The 22,134-nt window shown below is 34.6% G+C and overlaps 1 protein-coding gene across 4 annotated transcripts in view; it reads left to right on the top strand.

Annotated features, from left to right (window-relative positions):
• The first annotated feature begins 3,040 nt into the window (after positions 1-3,040).
• Positions 3,041-22,134, top strand: part of LOC145291978 (angiomotin-like protein 1) — a 98,107-nt gene continuing 79,013 nt past the window's right edge. For 2 of the 4 annotated variants that reach the window (XR_013869513.1, XM_080137924.1), the window contains exon 1: positions 3,136-3,527. The gene's annotated coding sequence lies outside the window, so the exon portion shown is untranslated. Of the gene's footprint in view, positions 3,528-22,134 lie in introns of all 4 variants that reach the window. The other 2 variants (XM_080137928.1, XR_013869516.1) reach the window with 2 other exon arrangements.

The following is a 22,134-nucleotide window of genomic DNA, read 5'->3' as shown; positions in this document are numbered from 1 at the left end:
AGAACAAAACGATCATGTGCATAATGATACTATGAGGCATTTCACCTTCGTACGTACCTTATCAGTAGGGCTATGACAACAGCATATTCTTTTCATTGTTTTTACTCTCGAGTATATATCCGACACAGACACAATTAATCAACCGCGGATCACATCACTCTAGATAAAGACATAAGGTATCGATGGATATATATCTGAAAATCCAAACAAGGAAAAGTATGTGCTGTTGTCATAGCTCTAATTAACACCTTTCACACATATAAATGAGATTGTCCGATCAGCAAAGATGGTTATTAGTGGTTGATCTAATGTCACTAAGATAAAATAAATCTGACTTTATCCATTTTAAAATGATTTTTTTTATTTATTTACTTTTTTTTAATACTTTGAGATGAGCCTCAACACCTCTATCCACTGCGCCATGTGCCCCAAAGGCCGATCAAGGTTGGATTTTGTGGCCTTATAAATCCTATTCTGTGTTCTTAACTGGTCTTCCATTGTCTGTTCCGTACCGAATGGTATTATTTGTTTTATATTTAAAAAATATTTTTTTTTTAATCCTTTGAGATGGGGCTTCGTAATTTGTGCATTCATTTTTTTGCGGACTGTTATCCTCATCTTCATAGTTGTTGTTGTTGTTGTTGTGGTTGTTGTGGTTGTGGTTGTTGTTGTTGTTGTTGTTTCACCACGTTTTGACCAACTTTTCCTTGTGATAAAACAACAACGACTATAAAGATGAAGATGAAGATACCCCCCAAAGAAAAAAGAATGAATGCACAATTTAAGAAGCCCCATCGCAAAGGATTAAAAAAAAAAAAAAATTTTTTAAATATAAAATAAATAATACCATTCGGTACGGACCCAACAATGAAAGGCCAGGTAAGAACACAGAATTAGATTTATAAGACCATAAAATCCAACCTTGATCGCGCTTTGGGGCACATGGCGCAGTGGATAGAGGTGTTGAGGCTTCTACAGTTCTAGGTGAGCATTGTCTGACGATAACTGTTTCAATTCTACATAAGCAGGCCAGACGATTAGTCGGCCAAAATGTGGAGACAACAACAACTATGGAAGGCAGTAATTACTGAGAATACAGTTACAATACTCAACATTCCTATCCTGTCGCGGTGAATCACCTGAAGAAGGCCAGAGAATGAGTTGGCCGAAACGTGATGAAATAACGACAGTCATGAAAAATGAGGATAACATTCCACAAAAAGAATGAATCCACTTAAAATGAATTGTTCCCAAATCACATAATGTCGTTTATTAAAATAGCACATTCGTAAGTACATGCATTTCAAAAAGTGGCATTCGTTTCATAGATTTGAAGAATATGCAGCTGACAACTATTGTCACGCGAAGAATGCAAAGAATATGCATTGCTTTTGAAAGAATTGAATTGTTATAATTACATTTGTTTCATTAATTTGAAGAATATCTAGCTGGTCCCTTGCCTTGGTAGAGGCCATCTTGGACGACGAGAGCGTCTGTGTGTATATAGCCAAGAACTACGCCGAAATTTAATATGAATTAGGTTATAAAAGTTGTTTTGGCGAAGGAAGAAAATGAAGGATAAATATGAAACATGTATGGATAATTAAATGAAACATTGAAATCGTAGAAGGGTCACCAGATAGTAAGTGCTACCTAAAACATAAACAGTTTTATGGGTGAAAAATGGAGAAAAACGAAATTTTATAAGAAAATACATTTTATATAAGAAATTAGACTATAAAATTACTTTCATGTTAACATTTTTTTATAGTACAACACGTGTTTATGTTAAGACGTTGAGTGATACTAATGTTTATGAATTTCAACTCCAACCCCTGTCCGATCACCGCAATGTTGCATCCCTGTGACTGTTTTACAAGTATTTAATTAAATGTGCTCTGATGAATTCATTGCACTTATGCCCCTCTCAACGTACATATCCCTTACAAACCCGCTTCACTTTTGAGGTCCCTAAATGCCACAACATTTTCTACTCTAATAGTTTCTTCGCTCAAACAGCTAGATTTTGGAATTTCCTTCCTGCTGCCTGCTTCCCTTTCTGTACTGATATGCAGAAGTTTAAATGTAACGTAAACAAACATCTTGTTAATCTCTCCTAAGCGTGGCCCTAAATAGCAGCCCCTTACGCCCAAGTGGCGATATGACTTGTTGGTAGTGAACGTGAGTAACAAAAATATTTTGGGATTCGTATTATTTGGATTATTCGGGCTACTGCTCCCATCTTGAGTGTTATTTTAATAATGTTTTGGTCGATGTAACCTACGACCTTCTTTAAGTGTACCTTATCAAACTTGGGAATCTTTCTGTAGAACTCGGGAATCTTACTGTCGAACTTGAGAATCTGCACGGAATTTAAAACGAAACACTATTTAATCCATGTCAGTAGTAAGCACTCGTTCCGTCAGCCATGACTCAGTAGAAGTCCGCAAGGACTCGTGGCGTAGTGGATAAAGTACTTAGTAAAATTCAGTTGTAAGTTAATTCTCTTCTGAATATTGAAGGTTCAATCCTCTACCATGTCATGGCTGACGGAACGAGAGCATGCTACCCCCCGTAGATCAAATAATGGGTTTCGTTTGAAATTCTGAGTTCGACAGAAAGATTCCCAAGTTTGATAAAATACACCTGAAAGATGTCGGAGGTTACATTAACTGAAACTTTGTGAAAATAACTCTCAAGGTGAGAACAGTAGTCCGAATCATACGAAGTTTTAGGCTCTTGTGATAAAATATCCTACACGCCGTATGTAATGTTGATTAATTCGAGTAAAACGATTATCATAACGATAATAATGATACTAATTACGACTACTAATTATCACAAAAAATAACATCTATGATAAGATTTGCTTATGAATTTGGTGAGTGCGCGCAATGCCATTGCGCCGCAATGGTCAGTGTCGATTTATGAACATGAGACGCGGCTCTATTCTTTCTAGACGCATTGTTCGCATATAATTTCAACTGCATTCCCTGTACATTCCACAAATAAAAGCATGATAGATAAAGTGAAGTGGGTCGAGAGATACATCGAGTGAAAGAGAAAGAGAGAGAAAAAGAGAAGAATGTGAGAGAGAGAGAGCACATGCATGGGGGGCGGAGGGAGAAGTTTAGTGCTCCTTGATGACATTTCAAAGCCAGGTACAAAAATCGCACACGGCAGGTGCCTCCGTCCCTCCCTCCACAGTCTCCTACTGTGACCGCTGCTGCTGATGTTTGTTGACGACGGACACTCTGCTTCGATGCTGATTGACTTACGCTCGTAAGAGTAAACAAAGGAGGTTGTTTATTAAAAGGCTCGTACGACACGGGCAACAAAGTGACACGAAAAAAAAATATATATGTGTGTATACGTATGTACATAAATATATATTTAAAAAGGAAATAAGGCTCTTAATCGACCCTTTAAAGACTATACTTACAATATACATCGATAATTAAAAACGGTTCACTTTAGTCCTGCTTGGATATTTTACACGTGATTAGCGTGAAAAAAAGCTTTCGAAGGTAAGTGTTTCAATTATTAAATTAAAAAAAAAAATCTAATTTTAGAAATATCTCAAATTCCATTCATGTGATTTTGCTTACAATAAAACGTTGTGCTTGGCCTTTTGGTCAAGATCAAAGTGTAGTATCTGTTCTTCAGATGTCTAACTCTGTCCCGTGGGGAGGCATAGTAAATAGGTACAATAAAACGTTGTGAACAAACAATGGCTATAGACATGAAACAAAGATTAGTGATTTTGATTTCCGTTGAAAAATAAAATGTGTGTTGATCCTGGATTTCTTTTTGATACGCGGAAATACAAATACACTGCAAATCTCTATTAATACATAAAGTTGTCTAAGTGCGTACGTTTGTATATTTGCACGTGCAGGATTCAACACCTTAACTCATTAAACGATCATTATTAATTTTGAAACGCAATTGCTGGACGTAAGGGGTCATAACGTTGGTTGTATTTAGTTATACTTAGAATTACGTAAATAACGCAAAAAATGGTGGCAACCCTTCGTGAAAATCCAGATACCTCCATTTTTTTTTTAAATTATTATTTTTTTTTTTTTTGTGAATCAGTAGATATTAGACATCAATTAATAAATATTCATCAAATTTCGGTTTCTTTGGAGTTTTTTTAAAAGGTTTTTGCGGATGTATAATAAGAATAATCTTTCATTTTAAGATTCAAATACTTGACATCCGCATTGAATTTGATCCACTGTTATTAGACATTGATTTAAAAAGATTCCCTAAATTGTAATTTCTTCTTAAGACTCTTTTAGTTTACTCCTTAAATTTTAAACATTTTCTAAATGATAAATTATAATACGAACTTTAAAAAATTAGAATAAGGATAATAAACATAAGCTTTTGTATCTTGATTTTAATTCTCGTATGCTGACATAAAAGTGGTTCAAAATTGTATTGTCCGATGAATTTATTCTCCCTGTATCGATATCTATGCTATATTCGTGACAACTTTGTTCGTCTACCTGTGGATGCAATTGAAAACAAAGACTTATATCAAGATCGTACATTTTTTTTTCAAGTATAATTTTACTATGAATCTAATAATTCAATATTAATTGATTTTTACAATAATATCGTGGGGTCTGTGTTCGCACTGGACATCCATAAACAGCAATGATAATGTTTGACTTTGTTTTATTATATTTATTGCGTGAACATTAAAAATTACAGAAATTTTAAAAATGGTAACATGGGTTTCGCCAGTACACAGGGTATTTATTCATTTCCTGTCAAGGATAGATTGTGTCTTCATGGCTAAATATACATTAAATCGTCTACCAATAAACTTTGGAATATTTGGACTATTAGGCCAGCTTTTCTCATCTTGAGTGTTATTCGCACAACGTGCCAGTCGATATAACTTTCGACCTTCTTCAGTTGTAGCTTGCCGAACTCGGTAATTTTTCTGTCAAACTCGGGAATCTGTACGGAATTTCTAACGGAACCCTTTTATTTCATCGGCGGGGGTTACATGCTTTCGTTCCGTCAGTCATGACAGGGTACAAGCTCTAAGTAATTCGCAATTTTATTTTAGTGTCGCCCGCACTGAGGATTTAAATTTCAATGTTTAGAAGAGTGTGACTTTTCATTAGATTTACCAAGTACTTTATCCACTACGCCATAGCGTAGATTCCCGAGTTCGACAGAAAAATACCCGAGTTCGGCAAGATATACCTGAAGAAAGTCAGTTACATCGACTGAAACGTTGTACGAATAACACTCGAGATGAGAACAGTAGTCCAAATAATTCACATGATACGAATTATTAATCCTTATCTAAAAATATAGAAACAGGATGTTTATATTTATTTATTTATTTAACACACACACACACACACACACATACATACATATATATATATATATATATATATATATATATACCAGTGCCAACTGGAGGTTCAGAACGACTGGAAACAATGCTGAGATAAGCGAAAAGCACATACAGCGCCTAGAATTCCCAAATGGTCACTCATCTGGTACTAGCCAGGCTCAACGTTGCTTAACCTGACGGGAACCAGTGTGTCAACATGATTATGCCGTTTATTTATATATATATATATATATATATATATATATATATATATATATATATATATATAGTCATCCACATACAGTACTGTTTCGCTGTTTCACAGCTCATCAGTGCGGGTAGACAGGCAACTACCTCAAGCCAAGATTGAAACCCGACCGTCTGATAAACATAACGACATAATGCTAACAATAAAAAATTTTCTTTAAACTAAACAGCATCAGATTAGTATACTTTAAATGAAATTGAAAATTGAATAGGACATAATTCGGTGTGATGAAGGATTTGTTGTGAGTTTTATACAACCGCGTATGAACATTTATGTTTTTCATTCATTTCGGTGCACAAATAAATCATGATACTAGACTTTTATCGTGAAACTTTAATTCAAGATAGCTTTACGAGACGACAGTTTTAAAACTTTGAAATCACTTTCGAATTCCGAGCGGTCACCGTGTAAACAAGTATCGGCCATTTTTAATCATTTTTAATCCTTTCTTTAATCATCATTTGATTATTATTTAAAAGGGTTGGATTGTTCATCAAAATGTGAGTCTGCGGTGAAATTTACCGGAAATGAACCTCTTGAAATGGTGAACCGACATTGGCTGAGACAACCAGAAACAAACATCTATACGAATAGCCGAGACGCGTGTCTGTCTGTCTGTCTGTCTGTCTGTCTGTCTGTCTGTCTGTCTGTCTGTCTCTCTCTCTCTCTCTCTCTCTCTCTCTCTCTCTCTCTCTCTCTCTCTCTCTCTCTCTCTCTCTAAGGATGTTTGCTTTCTTTTTTTGAGAAGAGGTAAACTTATTGGTAATCGCTTAATGTGTCTCTACGGGGGAATGCAAACGGAGCTGCAAAAGCATCTTTTGCTGGGTCAAAGTGCTCCTCCCCTGGGGCGCTGATTTTTTAATCCCACTTTTCGGCCCTAGTGTCACATTTCTCACTGTGGGAGAGAAATAGATACCACACGTTTTCAGCGGTTTATCTAGCAAAACCAATGCACGTATTTGTGAATCATTGTAACAGTTTTTAGAAATATTTTAGTTTGGGTTTTTATATATTTTAATGGTTTGTGGAGGGGGGGTATAAAAGTAACATAACCCTTGTCCCGTTTAAAAATTCAAATAATTCAAATTTGTCTGAAATTTGAACTATACGTATTAAAAGCCAATTAAGATACGCGAAATTTTGATTTCATCTGACTAGTTTAAAAGGCTTATGACGATCCATAAAAGGCGAACAAAACTATTTGAGAATTAAAATTATATGTGTTGTGTGTGCGTTTAGTGTATGAGAGAAAGGGGGCGGGAGGGACGGAGGAAGAGAGAGGGGCAGAGTATGATTACCGTATGTATATATTTATGTAATGTACAGCGAGACAAACATTTATATTTCTTAATGCTCGAATGCATTGCATCACTCCTTCTTTCCTCAGCGCATATTTCAAATGATTCAAAGTAATATCTAAGCCATACTACAAAAAAATTCATTGTGATTACAAAAAAAAAAAAATGCTGCAAAATCTTTTTTTTTTACAAAAAAGATTACACTTGAAGCCGCGTTTTTTTTTATTTTTGTTTTTTTTATTATTAACCACGTGGGTATTTTTTTTATTAACCACGTGTGTATGCGAGTCCTTACAAAACCTAAGGACTCGCATACACACGTTCAAAACATTCGAAAATATTGAAGTACGGCATCACGTATAGTCACAAGTTCGCACAAGCACACATATACACACAATGATCACATTTTAATATTTGTAAACACAGAATGCCTGACCATCTTATCTTATATATTATAATAAAATGATATTCTTGTCTGTTTCTTTGTTTGTTCATAATTTGATTAATATGTACAAACGGTACATTATTTCACAAATTAATTTTAATACTGTAAACGAGCGTTTACACACTTTCATTCCAACATGATCTCTATATATATAATACTTATGAAAAGGAAATCTACATTCAAGAAATAACTTCATTTGCATATTACATTACAGAAAAACTATTTGTATAATTACCTCCATGTTATTAGTTGTTTTAATAGAATTATGCTAATTGTTATATTTAGAAATATTATTTAAAGTTTATTTATTTCATTTATTTTTAAATCAATTTAGTTTAAGTTAAATTATTTTTAATCATTATTAGCCGACACTATTAAAAACGGAAGCAAGTGTAATTATTTAAGCAGAGGGAATTATTCCCCTTTTAAACTATGAGAGTTATATCCTGTTTAATTTTCATAGATTAAAATAGATGTGTTTTATGCTTCCATAAATACAATGTAATTCACTTTCAGGAAATTCGTATCTTAAATAGTATGTGATTAAACTCTACCCCCGCCAATGCCGGGTATATATATATATATATATATATATATATATATATATATATATATATATATATATATATATATATATATATGTATGTATGTGTGTGTATGTAGGTATATATATATGTATGTATGTATATATATGTATGTATGTATATATATATATGTATATATATGTATGTATATATATGTATGTATATATATTTGTATATATATGTATAATATATGTATATGTGTGTATATATGTGTATATATATGTATATATGTATATATATACGTATATATATGTACGTATATATATGCATATGTATATATATATATATATATATATATATATATATATATATATATATATATATATATGTAGTAGCTGGGTTTGCATATATATATATATGTGTGTGTGTGTGTGTGTATGTGTGTATGTATTAGCTGGGTTTGCTTGTTCGTTATCACACTTAGCAAAAGGGATATAAAGCTGTTATGTTCGAAGAATTAAATTTACTTATCTTAGGATGGGTATTTTGCTTGTAAATATACATAGTATTGTATGTATTGCAGATTAATACTTTTTATTCGTTAGAATTATCTATAAAAATCCTTTGTCTTTATATGTAGTGAAGACACACTTCACACACACACTCACAGTCTCTCTCTCTCTCTCTCACACACACACACACACACACACACACACACACACACACACTCGCAACTACCTTTGTGCCAAATGGAATGTGTAGATTGCGCACAACGCTGTCTCTTAATTGAATTGGAATGTTGTAAAGCTGCTTTACATACCAATCGCCTCCGACTTGATTTGCCAGTTAACGTTGCTATAACTTTTTTTTTAGTTACAAAAACGTTGCCATGGCGTTCTATTTGGGATATCTTTACAACAAAGTGTCCGCAATGTAACCTCGTAACGTTTCAGTTACGTCACATTGTAACGGTTAAGTAACATTACATTTTTGGCTCCACACGACTTGCAAAGTGTGGTCAAAAGTGTGTTCAACTAAGAAGTCATTGTTTTCCTGCCTTCAATGTCAAAGTTAAACACAAGGTCAGTTTAATAAAGGATACTCAGACACTCTTTTCCTCGTAACAAAAATAAACAGAAAAACTCGGGGTGAAGCCAAATATAAAACTTCTACTACACTTTGAGAAAATTGTTTGAAAAAAAAATGTAAAATAGTTTTTTTTACAAATGTGACACAAGGCCAGCAAAACTGCGAGGAGTAAAGAGGAGGGCGGTTGTCATCCTTTGTATATCATTGTTGTAACTGGATGCAGTTTGGGACATTCTTAAAAGCAGTGTGTCATTCGTCCACCATTCTCACCTCATTAATCACTACATCTATACGTCATAACCATGTTGACACACCGGTTCTCATTAGATCATCAAAGTTAAGCAACGAAAAAGCTTGGCCAGTACCTGATGGGTGACAATTTGAGAATACCAAGCGATGTATATCATAGGAGAGCGACATATTCACGCAAAAACAAAAAGTTACGTCATCATCTTCTGTGACTAGGATATGCATGCAACTAGGGACCGCTTGTGAATTTAATTTCCTAGAAACTTCCTCCTCCGAAGAATGCTAGCAAAACCTGGTATCAAGCGTGGAGAATACCATACTTAAAATATCCCCAATAATTTCATATGTAGTTTATTTTCTACGATTTAATCTTAGCTGAAAGGAAGTGAATTGCCAACTAAGGTTTCAAGAGAGAAGAAAATGAACAACGTCAATTAGATGCCTACCGAATGTAAAGGGCCTTCATTGTAATCAAGAAGAAGAAGAAGAAGAAGAAGAAGAAGAAGAAGAAGAAGAAGAAGAAGAAGAAGAAGACAACAACAGCAACAACAACAAGATTTCAAAGGAGGAGAAAACAACACTAATGGAATACCTACTGAAAGTGAAGGGCCTTTGTTACAATCAATAAGAAGAAAAAACGGAAGAAGAGAAAGAAAATTAAAACGAAAAAAAAGAAAAGGGGGTAAAAACAAGAACAACAACAACAACAACAACAACAATAATAATGATAAGAAGAAGAAGAAGAAGAAGAAGAAGAAAATTGTTAGAATCTTTGAATGAAAATAAATCGAACGTTATTTTTTAAAATAACTGTAATCCAATTGTGATTCATGGATTATCCTTGAGTAGTATTTGGGCCTTGATAAACGGTGACTTGTTAATAAACGAAAAAGAAAATTAAAACCTACGTGTAATTGCATCGTTAGACATTACCGAGCGAAATATTGAATTATAATAATTCTCTCTTGTTTTTAATTTTCTCACCAGTTTGTTTAAGCTAGGGATGGGGCATCCTATCAGATGCCAAACATTCACCGCTAACTCAGATATTCCAACTGAGAGATCTTTTTAAGATTCTGACTGTCCCTTTAAGTGCAATTGTTTGAATCTCTCTTGCATTTGGTTCACCAGGTATATTTGCCAGGAAGTTTTTGAAATTCTTTTTCATGGGTCCAGTTGTTCCGATAATAACTGCAATGATAGATACCTTCTTAAGAGTCCAGATGTGAGAGCTTATATGAAAGTGATATTCCAAGTTTTACTATTCTGAACAGGGTGGTAGATTGCCCCTTAGGGAGGGTCTCAAAGGATTGGGGTAATGAAGAAAGGGAGAAAGAGGTATTCAGCAAAGACATCAAACAACAAAACACGGACACCTATCCTAAATATCACGAACCAGCAATGAACGAAATTAAAACCTTGCTTATATATATTTTGGAGTGACAGTAAAAAAAAACAATGATTCATAAATTCGCGTCGTTGAACTGAAACACATGTTCATAAAGAAACAAGAACTTTCGGGCATTTCTTTTTTTTTTACCTACAAAAATAAAACAAAAAAGTGATTAAAAACAAGTATATAACAAATAAATGTTATCAAAGGCAAAATACGTTACTCCTCTACCTAGCTTAAATAGGGTTTAGTGTTTTATAACTTATTTAAGACAGTTTATTTAGTTCGAAAAAAAAAACAAGTAGTGTCGAGTGTTACGCGTAAACAAGAAAAACTGCCGACATGAGAGGGCCAAATGTTTGGAGTGTGGATAATCTTTCAAAAATAGAAAATTAAACAAAATATTAATAGAAAGAAATCCACCCAGTAAATGCCACGGTACAATTTAATGGGTGGGTTTCTACCAGGATTTTTTTTCTATTTTTGAGCGAACCCGTAACTTTAAATTTACAAACACTTAATGATACGATGAATACTGACCCAACGGGTAACAGGTGGACGGAATTATAAAACCCTGACAATCTTGAGTGTTTGAACAGTGAATGAATTCGATGGCAAATGGACGAATGAGACAGGAATTGGTAGAATGGCGGAAATAGGAGAAAGAGGGCATATCTATTCACGGGGCCGATTTAAATATTTTGCATGGACATGTTGAGAGACTCTGATATTAACTCGCCTTCAGGCTAGTGTCAAAGTGTAATATCAGTTCTGTTTTGTCAAAAGGGATATATCCTTGTCAACTTGGACAATTTATATTATATCCCATCAAAAGTACTCTTTTATATAAGCTGAATATCTTACGAATTAAACGTACCTTGTACCACGTCTGAGCCTTATTTCTGGCTTTACTTGAAAAATTAATTTTTTTTACATGGAGGTCACCGCTTATCAAGGCCCGGAAGCCACTCGGGGATAAGGGCTATTGCGTGTACATTAATCAATGGGATAGTATTGTAGTAATAGTTAGTATTGGAGATTTGATAAAGTGTCTTACTTAAGGGGGCGATTCATCAGGGATTTGTTTATGTTGGACTTGAAGACATCCAAGTTGTAGTCAGGTGGAAAACAGGCAAACGAAAGAGAATTCCACAGGCGTGCACTTCTAAGAAAGAAGCGTTGTTCATGGAATCTACGTTTTGATTTAGGCACAGATAAAGAGTGGGGAAAATTACTGACAGTGGTTTCAGCTAAACGGGTGTTTTTCGTGAAAGATAGGCGGGGGCAGGACCAGAGATTAAAGCTCGGACAAGCACCTGCCATGGAAATAACCATAAAATAAAGACTCGCAACGTCTCTTCTGTGGGAGAGAGGTTGCAGGGAAGAGAAAAGGGCATCACCCACTAAGCCACGAAGTCTATTTTGTACTCCGTCAAGGCAGGATAGACTGTTTTTAGCAGCTCCAGTCCAGATGTGGCAGCAGTACTCCATCCTTGGACGTACTTTGCTTTTATACAGATAGAGAATTGCATCAGTAGTGAGATATCTTCTGGAGTGATAGAAGGATCCTACCATTTTCCCAGCGACCTGGGCAACAGATTTGATGTACGTGTTCCATTTCAGATCAGGAGTAAAGGTCAAACCCAGAAGCTTGTCAAAACATGAAGCCTCCCCAAGACGAGACGCATCCATTTTAATTGATGCCAGATCGGGATCAGAGCGTTGATAATGTAAGGAGCTTGGTTTAAGATGCATTGAAAGTAACCAGCCACCCCTTCCCCCACTGTACCACACGCTCAGGATCAGAGGAGAGGGAATCAGAGAGAACTTTGTCACTTACGGCCTTTGATGTGTTGCCATAGATGGTTGTGTCATCGGCATAGATGTCAACGAATAATTTAAGTATGTGTTTTGGGAGATCATTGATATGTCAAGAGCAATTGCCATAGAAAGGAAGCATTTGTTGAGAGATTCACTAATCCTATGAGATATAACCGTTAGCACATCTGCTGTAGATCTAACAGAACGGAAACCATATTTCATGTCACTAAGAAAGTTATTTCTGCTGAGGTGACTGAGTACTTCTTCATTTAATAATGGATTCCAGCAACTTACTCATGACACACAGGAGACTTATTGGTCTGTACTGAGAGGGAGATGACTTATCAAATCAATCAAGATGGACTCTGTTAAACCTCTTAATAACCCGTTCTAGGCCACTTTCATTCGGCTTATACAGACCTATAAAAGCTCAAATACATAAGTGTTGGTGGAGACTTTAATGTCCACGTTACATCTCTTTGCACTTCATCTTTCCCTGTACACGGGGATTTTTCTTGCTAAGCCTAATACGCCCATCGTGCGCCATGTGAGATACTCTGAGGTTACCAAGAAAAGATTTTCATACTCATTTATACTCCACAAAGATACACACTGGTTATAATAAAAATACACATACAACAAGAACATAATTTTGTTGTGAGACTGCGTACATCCGTGTGACTGCGTAAAAATGGTTTTATTAGAGAATTAATTCCGTAGATTCTGAAGTATTTCGGAAGCTATTCCATGGAAACTTTGGTAACGCAAAAACTATGTATTTGACCAGGTTGAAATTTGGAACTGTTACTATTATCGAAGTGCATCAGCTTCATTTATTAAATTTGGGATAACCGTAAGTTGAAAGTCCGTCAAAATTCCGACAAAGACCAAACTCTTCAAGGCTAAAAGTGAATAGTATAGTACAGGATACTTCCAGGCGTAAGTAGCTTTCTAGCACGACAGAGAGAGCCCGCATTTTTCGCAGCAGCCTTGGCAATGTTATCAATGTATCAGTTCCAATTTATGTTCCCTGTGAACGTTAGGCCGAGGAGTTTAAAAGAAGTACTTTTAGGTAATGTGTTTCTGGCCATTGCTATTGGTGGTAGAGGTTTCTTGTTAAGGACACGAGCTTAGTATTGGCATCATTGAATGTGACCATCCATTTTTTGTCCTCATTGCACTAAAGATTGGAGGTCTTCATCTAGTTGTTTCCCCACAGGCCAAAAGTGAATTACATGCGAAACTTTTTGAACTACAATAAATAAAACCAAGTAATCGTACAAATTGTTACTTTCATCTTATCTGTTGTTATGGAATAAGCTGATATATCTATTTCAGTAATAATGGACTTATACTATAATAGCTACATTGCTTGGCCTTCGGGACAAGATCAAAGTGTAGTATCTGCTCCGACAGATACTGCAAGCTATGACTAGCAAAGACCAGATGTGGGGGCAACCCCACATGTCTGACCTTTAACCAGCTCCCATTTCCCACCTCTCGGGAGCTGGTCCCCTTCTTCCCTTCCTCCTCCCTTCACTCCTCACATTAAAAATCGGCCTTGTGCCTAATTTGCTCGGTGGGGGAGCAAATAAATACCATCTGCTCCGACAGATACTGCAAGCAAAGACCATATGTGTGGGCAACCTCACATATAAGACCTTGGTCAATGTAGGGGCAACCCTTCATACCAATTGTCACTATCCAGCTCCCCTACTCCCCGGGGAGTTGGTCCCCATTTCCCCTTCACTCCTCACGTTAAAAATCGGCCTTGTGCCTAATTTGCTCCGTGGGGGAGCAAATAAATACCATCTGTTCTTCAGGTGCTGCACTTCTATTTCTTGTTCTCTTTCGGTGGAGGAGAAATCCTTCACGACTGAGACAATTTTTATTTTTGTACCTTTTCTCCACGTTAAAAAACGACCCTAGTGTCTAACTCTGTCCCGTGGGGAGGCATAGTAAATAGGTACATCTAACACGCTATTGGATTACCGTTTATGGCAGTTATGGTCATAGAATCATGACGTGTACTTCTGCAACATACTTCTGCTAATACACTTTTGTTAACTATATCACTGTTTTTCTTGATTATTACTGGCCCACAAGAATACAACACAAGCGGTGAAGAATTCAAACTTGCATCACTACAAAAGTAACCAAGACCTTGACGGTTGATGTAAATAACGGCAGTTTTGAGTTAAACGTGATCGATAATTAATCAAATTTGATATCTATTGGTCATGTGATGTGGACGCTACGTTGTACACAAATAAACAAACTCGAAGACAAACATAACCTCCTCAGTAGAGGTACTAACGTTCGCTTGTTTAGATACTCGCATGAATTTTATCGTACATATAAACACTTTACTTTTTGTAATTGTTTGATATAAAGTGTTTTCTCTGTTAATTTGCACCTTTAATTTTTGTGTTTATTACCACTTACTGAATGTTCGTTAAATAATGACCAATAAACGTAACAAGGAAAGAGCGAACGATTATCATTTCTTTATAAAACGTAAATCAAAAATGCTAAAATATCTGTCTCATGTTTTTTTTTTCTTGTGGAATGGGCACGTTCTCCAGAATGACCCACAATCAATCACAAGAACAGCACTGCACTTGACCCCAGATGGCAAGAGGAGGAAGCCGAAAGCAACTTGGAGAAGAACGGTGGAAAGGGAGAGGAAAACTGTGCAACAATCTTGGGGTTCACTGGCTAAGCTGGTTCAGGATAGGCGGAAGTGGAGGGGATTTGTTGCTACCCAACACACCACTGGGTGTAATGGTTGATGATGATGAAAGAACAGTTCAAAAATTCATGTATAAAAAAGCAAACTTATGTGACACAAAGTACATTTCATCTTCTTTTAACAAAGTATTGGTGAGAATGAAATAATTTTAACAAAGTATTGGTGAGAATGAAATAATTTTAACAGAGTATTGGTGAGAATGAAATAATTTTAACAAAGTATTGGTGAGAATGAAATAATTTTAACAAAGTATTGGTGAGAATGAAATAATTTTAACAAAGTATTGGTGAGAATGAAATAATTTTAACAAAGTATTGGTGAGAATGAAATAATTTTAACAAAGTATTGGTGAGAATGAAATAATTTTAACAAAGTATTGGTGAGAATGAAATAATTTTAACAAAGTATTGGTGAGAATGAAATAATTTTAACAGAGTATTGGTGAGAATGAAATAATTTTAACAGAGTATTGGTGAGAATGAAATAATTTTAACAGAGTATTGGTGAGAACGAAATAATTTTAACAAAGTATTGGTGAGAATGAAATAATTTTAACAAAGTATTGGTGAGAATGAAATAATTTTAACAAAGTATTGGTGAGAATGAAATAATTTTAACAAAGTATTGGTGAGAATGAAATAATTTTAACACTTTTAGCTTGGTTATTGTGAAGTATGTCTCGAAATGACCAACCGAGACTTAGACTTTTATACTTAGGTCATCCCCAGGCTATTATACGTATGTGCAACCTTGACAAAGTCCAAGTTCCAAGTATGCTGTTGTTCGTGTTGAGCATCATTCATTCATTTCGTGTGAATTAGTTAATAATTGCTGGCATTCGTTTCTCCAATATCTTTCTAGTTAGAATTCTTTCTATAAAGATATCAGGTATTTACGGGGAGGAAGAACATGTGAAGGTTGCCAACATTCCTAAGTGAAAGTGTTTCTGTAGAGCAAACTGGATTCGAACTTGGCACACTCTGGTTATCAGTCAGTGTCGTTAACCACTTAGTCACCGTCACCTTTCGGGTGCTGCTGTGACTTTGTCATTTTTTTTTCTAATGGCTCGATATGTATACGGATCGTCACAGCTGTGTACGCGTAGATCGCCTGGTATTCTCAAATGGTTACCCATCTGGTACTGTGTAAACTCAAAGTCGTTTAACTTCGATAATCTAGCGAGAATCGGTGTATCAACGTAACTATGCTGTATGTAAACAGAAACGTTAACTGAACAAGTGCTGTGAGCAATAACAGCGAGTTATTCATACAACGTCGAATTGTGAATGGTATGGAACTCTTCGCCGAAATAACAAATCCGCTGCAGATTTGGACAGTCCCAACTCAGCTGAAAGTCGTTCAAATAAAGGTTAACCATATTAAAACCAAATGTGACCTCAATATATGCCTTGAAAGAAGATGTGCATCACAGGAAAGCTGAACACGATCGTACAGACCAACCTCTTCAGTCATACTGTCTTAACTACGATGATATACACAAATGAGACGTGAGTTGTAACGGCGACGTAGAGTGCAATAGAAACCTCCATATGAGAAATATTATCGCACATAAGAAATGGTACAATTCCAGAGTGTGGGGAACCAGATAAACCAATTTCGAATTCTGCTATTCGCAAGGTTAAAATTCTAGGAAAACCTCCTCCAGAAAACCTTTGAGTCGATTGGGAAAATGATATAGTTGAGCAATTCGATTTTTTTTTTTTACCAACAAGGTAAACGATTTCAATTTTAAATTAAATTTATCGAATCAAAAATGGGAAAAAGGACAAATCGTTTGTACGTTTTTTTTTCTTTTTTTTTATTTATTTATTTATCGAATCAAAATATATTTTCAGAAATTTTAAGCTATTAAAGAAAGATGGCGATGGTGAAGTGGATAACGACACACCTGATGACTTAGGTATGCCAAATTCTAATCCAGTCGGTTCCATTTTCACTTATGGATGTTAGCAACTTTTACGTGGTCCAGTAGAAGTTATAAACATTACCATTTCTTTCCTCTTGTGGAGAGCAACCCTTGTGAATACAACCAATCAGCCTCCAGGGCGTATTAATTTCGATCAAACCTTTAAAGAACTAATTTAAGACCTTTAGAGAATAATACAGTATTCACAGAAAGCTTCCTCATACGAATAAAGAGGTCGATCTTTTCTCTCTCGCCCCGACCTATTTATCGCCAAGCATGGCTATTTCGGCTGGAAGATATTCTGCCTGAGAAAATAAATTCAGCCTCCGACTTTCCTTTATTATTTCCTTCGCTACGACATTGTTTTAACTTTCAGCAACCTACACCCAACGGTGTAGATCACGCAAATAAATATATTATTTGTTATTTATAGAAAGGTTTTGCTTTCCTTTCATTTGACGATTCTTTTATTACAAAATATTGTAGGAGTTGATCTTACTGGCAATACGGAACTCCAACAATTACTCCTGTATATGATTCAATTAAAACCTATACCAAAACGTCCTTTTCTCTCTCTTGTCCTGTTTACTGGACATCCAAGCATCGGCTATCTTCGCCTGAAGTTAATTGTTGACAAATTTTCTAAAGCGCAAATAACTTTCTTCCGCCTACCCCGAACCGTAAAGGTAATTAAATAAATATTTCCTTTATGGTATTTGAAAAAGAATATTCGATTTTTTTCTTTTCATTTGTTTGACGATTTTCGTTATATGCTACTAATATTATGCCAACATTCAATCTAGGCGGGTTGAACCGACTTTCTCCAAAGGAGGAAGTATCAAAGGAATATTAAATTCTCAAGCTGTCCCCAATAGCATGAATATGCCGGTAAGGGAAGATAAGGGCGTTATATTTTTGTAGTTCTTGCAGAGATATATCAACATTTCTCACATACAGCGCTTGGTATTCCCAAATAGTCACCCATTTGGTACTGATCAGGCTCAACGTTCCTTAACTTCGGTGATCTAATGAGAACATGATTAGGCCGACTATATGCTAATATACTGCTAAAATATAGAAGTGCCTTTCATTTCTCTAATTATATTAAATTCAGGGAAACCAAAATGGTTGCATTTCTCTTGGCTTAAAACAAATTGTTTGGTCACTTATTTCTTTGACTTTCTTTTGAGTTGTCCGATGTTTCGTACATTTTTTTTTCTTCTGATTTTTAAAAGCTCAAAGTGCTTTTAATTCGATGGTATTAATCATTTAATCATTGCTATTTGCGTGTGGATAATTAAAATGCAGTGTTCCTACTATATTCCTTAAGAATTCCGCCATTTTGGGCTGATTTTTTTAACATCAGTAATGTATTAACATTGAGATTATTTGATTATCGCCTCTTTGATAACATGTAAAAAAAGAAAAGAAATTACATTAAATAAATTCAAAATTTATACAGAGACTAGTGTTCTCAGATAATATCTTATGCGGATATGTGATGTTCGGCTATCTCCCTGGATTCGAAGAGAAATACGCGGCTAGATTTCACCTAAGTGAATGTAAACGATATATTAGAAATAGTGCGAGCGAATATGAAAGGGAAATGTTCTTAAGGTCATATTAACGAAAAATATAGTAAAACATAACATTTATTTGGTGTGTGATGTGCGAGAGATGTTGTACACGTGTGTATAAAGAGTTGAAAGAGAGAGAGAGAGAGAGAGAGAGAGAGAGAGAGAGAGAGAAAGAGTGAGAGGGGGAGGAAGTTACGTGTGTTTGGGTTTGCCTAATTATTAAGAACTGGATGGTGGGATGCCAAAAGCTCCTCGAAGAGAGCGTTGAACTAACGTTCGTTCGCTTCAAATTTTGGCATGAAAACATAAAAAATAGTCGCTTTGTTGACGTCACAGGTTCAGAGCAAGGCACGGGATAATCAAATTATTGCGTATTTTTTTATACTCTTTCGAATGTACTTTTTAGAACTAACACCATTAGAAACAATTCAGCGTTGCTGCTGCTGCTGCTGCTGATGATGATGATGATGATGATGATGACGCCGATGATAGCACCAACATTGAAAATGGTCGCGAGAGGATGGAATGCAACATTGCGTATATGGCAACTATTTCCGACTATGATCAAATATAATGACTGCAATCGACACAAATTATTATTATTATTATTATTATTATTATTATTATTATTATTATTATTATTATTATTATTTGTTTTTATTATTATTATTATTATTATTATACTTGTTTTTATTATTATTATTATTATTATTATTATTATTATTATTATTATTATTATTATTTAACATTTTCTAATTAGCGAATGGTAAAAGATGAACGACGCCATCTTTATGACTAGCTGATAAGAGAAGGTAACTCAGCATTTATGAATTAGGTATGTCGCAAGAAGATTCATGAGGACGGTCTAGGCTTAGATTATGATTCGGAATTTTTTGACATTGGATTGCGGGACAAACTATTGGGGATTTTGTAAAGAAGCATTTGACTCCAACATTGTCACAACGTTATGACAGCAAAGAGAAGCAGCTGAAAAGTTATGCACTGACCAAATTATATCATAATAGCGTTTCTTCATTTCATTTATCAATACTCATCTGACGGTACTAATATATATATATATATATATATATATATATTAATGGCCTGGCAAGGCCACAAGGGAGACAATCAAGCTAAAAAAAATCCCTAAGCAAAACTCATCTCAAAGTACTAAAACTAAAGCTGGCTTGCCATGAAGCTATATATATACAAATGTAGTCAAATTTGGGCATATTTTATTGGTTCGAAAATATAGGTTCTTTTTTACATATAAAAGTATTATAATCTTCAAAAAGCCTGCAAATTTTCATGTAGTTTCCTCCCATAGAACCAAAGATATGAGCATTTCAATATTCAATTTGGTTACCAGTATAGATATATCCATATATATAGATATACAACCACCACCTTTTTGGAAATTTTATAAATTCGAAATCTCAGCGACTAATGATCAGAATGTAACAAATGAAGGCTTGTTGGAAAGCTAATGACCTGAATTGTGCAATGGGCTATGTGACATTAGGGGATCAGCACATTAGGGGATCAGCATCATCCAGAACCTAAGTTTGGTTCTTTTTTACAGCCATAAAATGTTCGATAAAGTTGCAGTATCTTTCCACCTTCAAAAAAATTCTTTAAAATTACTATTATTATAGGTTTTCGAGTGTACTGAAAACGAAAATAAAGTTTAACATTCCAGGAAACAAGTAGTTTCCAAGATATAAAGACATTATAGTTAAAAAATGTTAGGGGTTCACTTTTCTATATTAAGTTTACATTAAAATAAACACCCACTTTATGCCCCCCCCAACCTTTTGTGGATGTCTGTTATGTTTTTTAAGGGTAGTGTTGATTATAGTCTGGTAGACCAATATAAAACCTTCCTTAAAAAACTTGTTTTCTGTAGGTTTTCGGGTGTGCTGAAAACTAATATCGCATTTAAATTTTCCACAAATAAGTATTTTTCTGGGTATTAAGTAAAAATGTGCGCGCTTGCGCGTATTACAATAGCCACCACTTATAGCATAAATAATTACATTGCTTAATACCCAGTAAAGTACTTATTTACAAAAAATTTAAATGCGATATTCGTTTTCAGCACACCGAAACCTATAGGAAATAATTTTTTAAGGTAGGTTTTATGTTGGTCTCCCAGACCACAATTACCAAATAAACACCACCCTTAAAAAAAAAAAAAAAATAGCAGACACCCCCTCCTCCCCCAAAAAGGAAGCTATAAAGTGGGTATTATTTTACGTTAAATTAATATAGAAAAGTGACCCCTCACTTTTTAAAACAATAATTTCCTCATATCTTGGAAATTACTCTTTTCCTGGAATTTTAAATGTTATATTCGTTTTCAGCACTCTCGAAAACCTTCAATAGTGGTAATTTTAAAGGATTTTATGAGGATAGAAAGGTACTGCACCTTTACCAATGTTTCAATCATAGTCATTTATTTTCCTAGTTTTGCATATGAATTACAAAATATCTGATATTTCCCCAAAACATTTGGCCTTTATGGAGAAGAAACTAAAACTTGCTGCTATGGTTTCAAATGATCTGAAATAACAGCAAGAGGAGACTTGATTCCAAATGTTTCTCATATGTTATATCTCCCCTCTTTTGGTTTTTATACATAAAGTAAATTTCATTGTGTATAAACATTATTTGATACTGGGGATATTCATAATCGTACCCTATTCTCAAAAGAGGGTAGATATGAGAAATGTTTGGAATCAAGTCTCCCCTGGCAGTTATTTCAGATCATTTGAAACCATAGCAGCAAGTTTTTGTCTCTCTTCCATCAAGGTCAGAGGTTTGGGGAAATATCAGATATTTTGTAATTCATATGCAAAACTATGAAAACAAATTACTATGATTGAAACATTGGTAAAGGGGCAGTATCTTTCCATCCTCAAAAAAACCTTCAAAATTACCACTCTTATATATATATATATATATATATATATATATATATATATATATATATATATATATATATATATAAGAACAAATAATTAATAAAACGTATTAAAAACACTTTAAGAAGAGTTAAAAACATATTTCATTTTCAAAAAGGAAACAAAAATTAAGTGGATTGTCCTTAATCCTCGGAGTTTCGAAAGAAATACTTTCTCATCACAGGGTAGGAATATAGCAAAATGCGGAATCGGATTTTGCTTACAGAGTATTTAATGAAACTATATATATATATATATATATATATATATATATATATATATATATATATATATATATATATATATATAAAGAGAGAGAGATGTGCGCGCATGCGCGTATGTGTCAGTATGTGTGTGCGCGCATGCACGTGTGTGTGTTTATATTGTAATGGTAAGATTGTATCGAATTAATAATTTGTGGTATAAAAATACATTTTTACGTTAAACCTATTTTTTTCCTGTT

The sequence above is a fragment of the Euprymna scolopes genome, chromosome 13 (assembly GCF_053919585.1).
Source record: "Euprymna scolopes isolate OS-2025 chromosome 13, ASM5391958v1, whole genome shotgun sequence".
NCBI classification, from domain to species: domain Eukaryota; kingdom Metazoa; phylum Mollusca; class Cephalopoda; order Sepiida; family Sepiolidae; genus Euprymna; species Euprymna scolopes.
The sequence above is the reverse complement of the archived record's forward strand: the minus strand, read 5'-3'. Positions and strand labels throughout refer to the sequence as shown.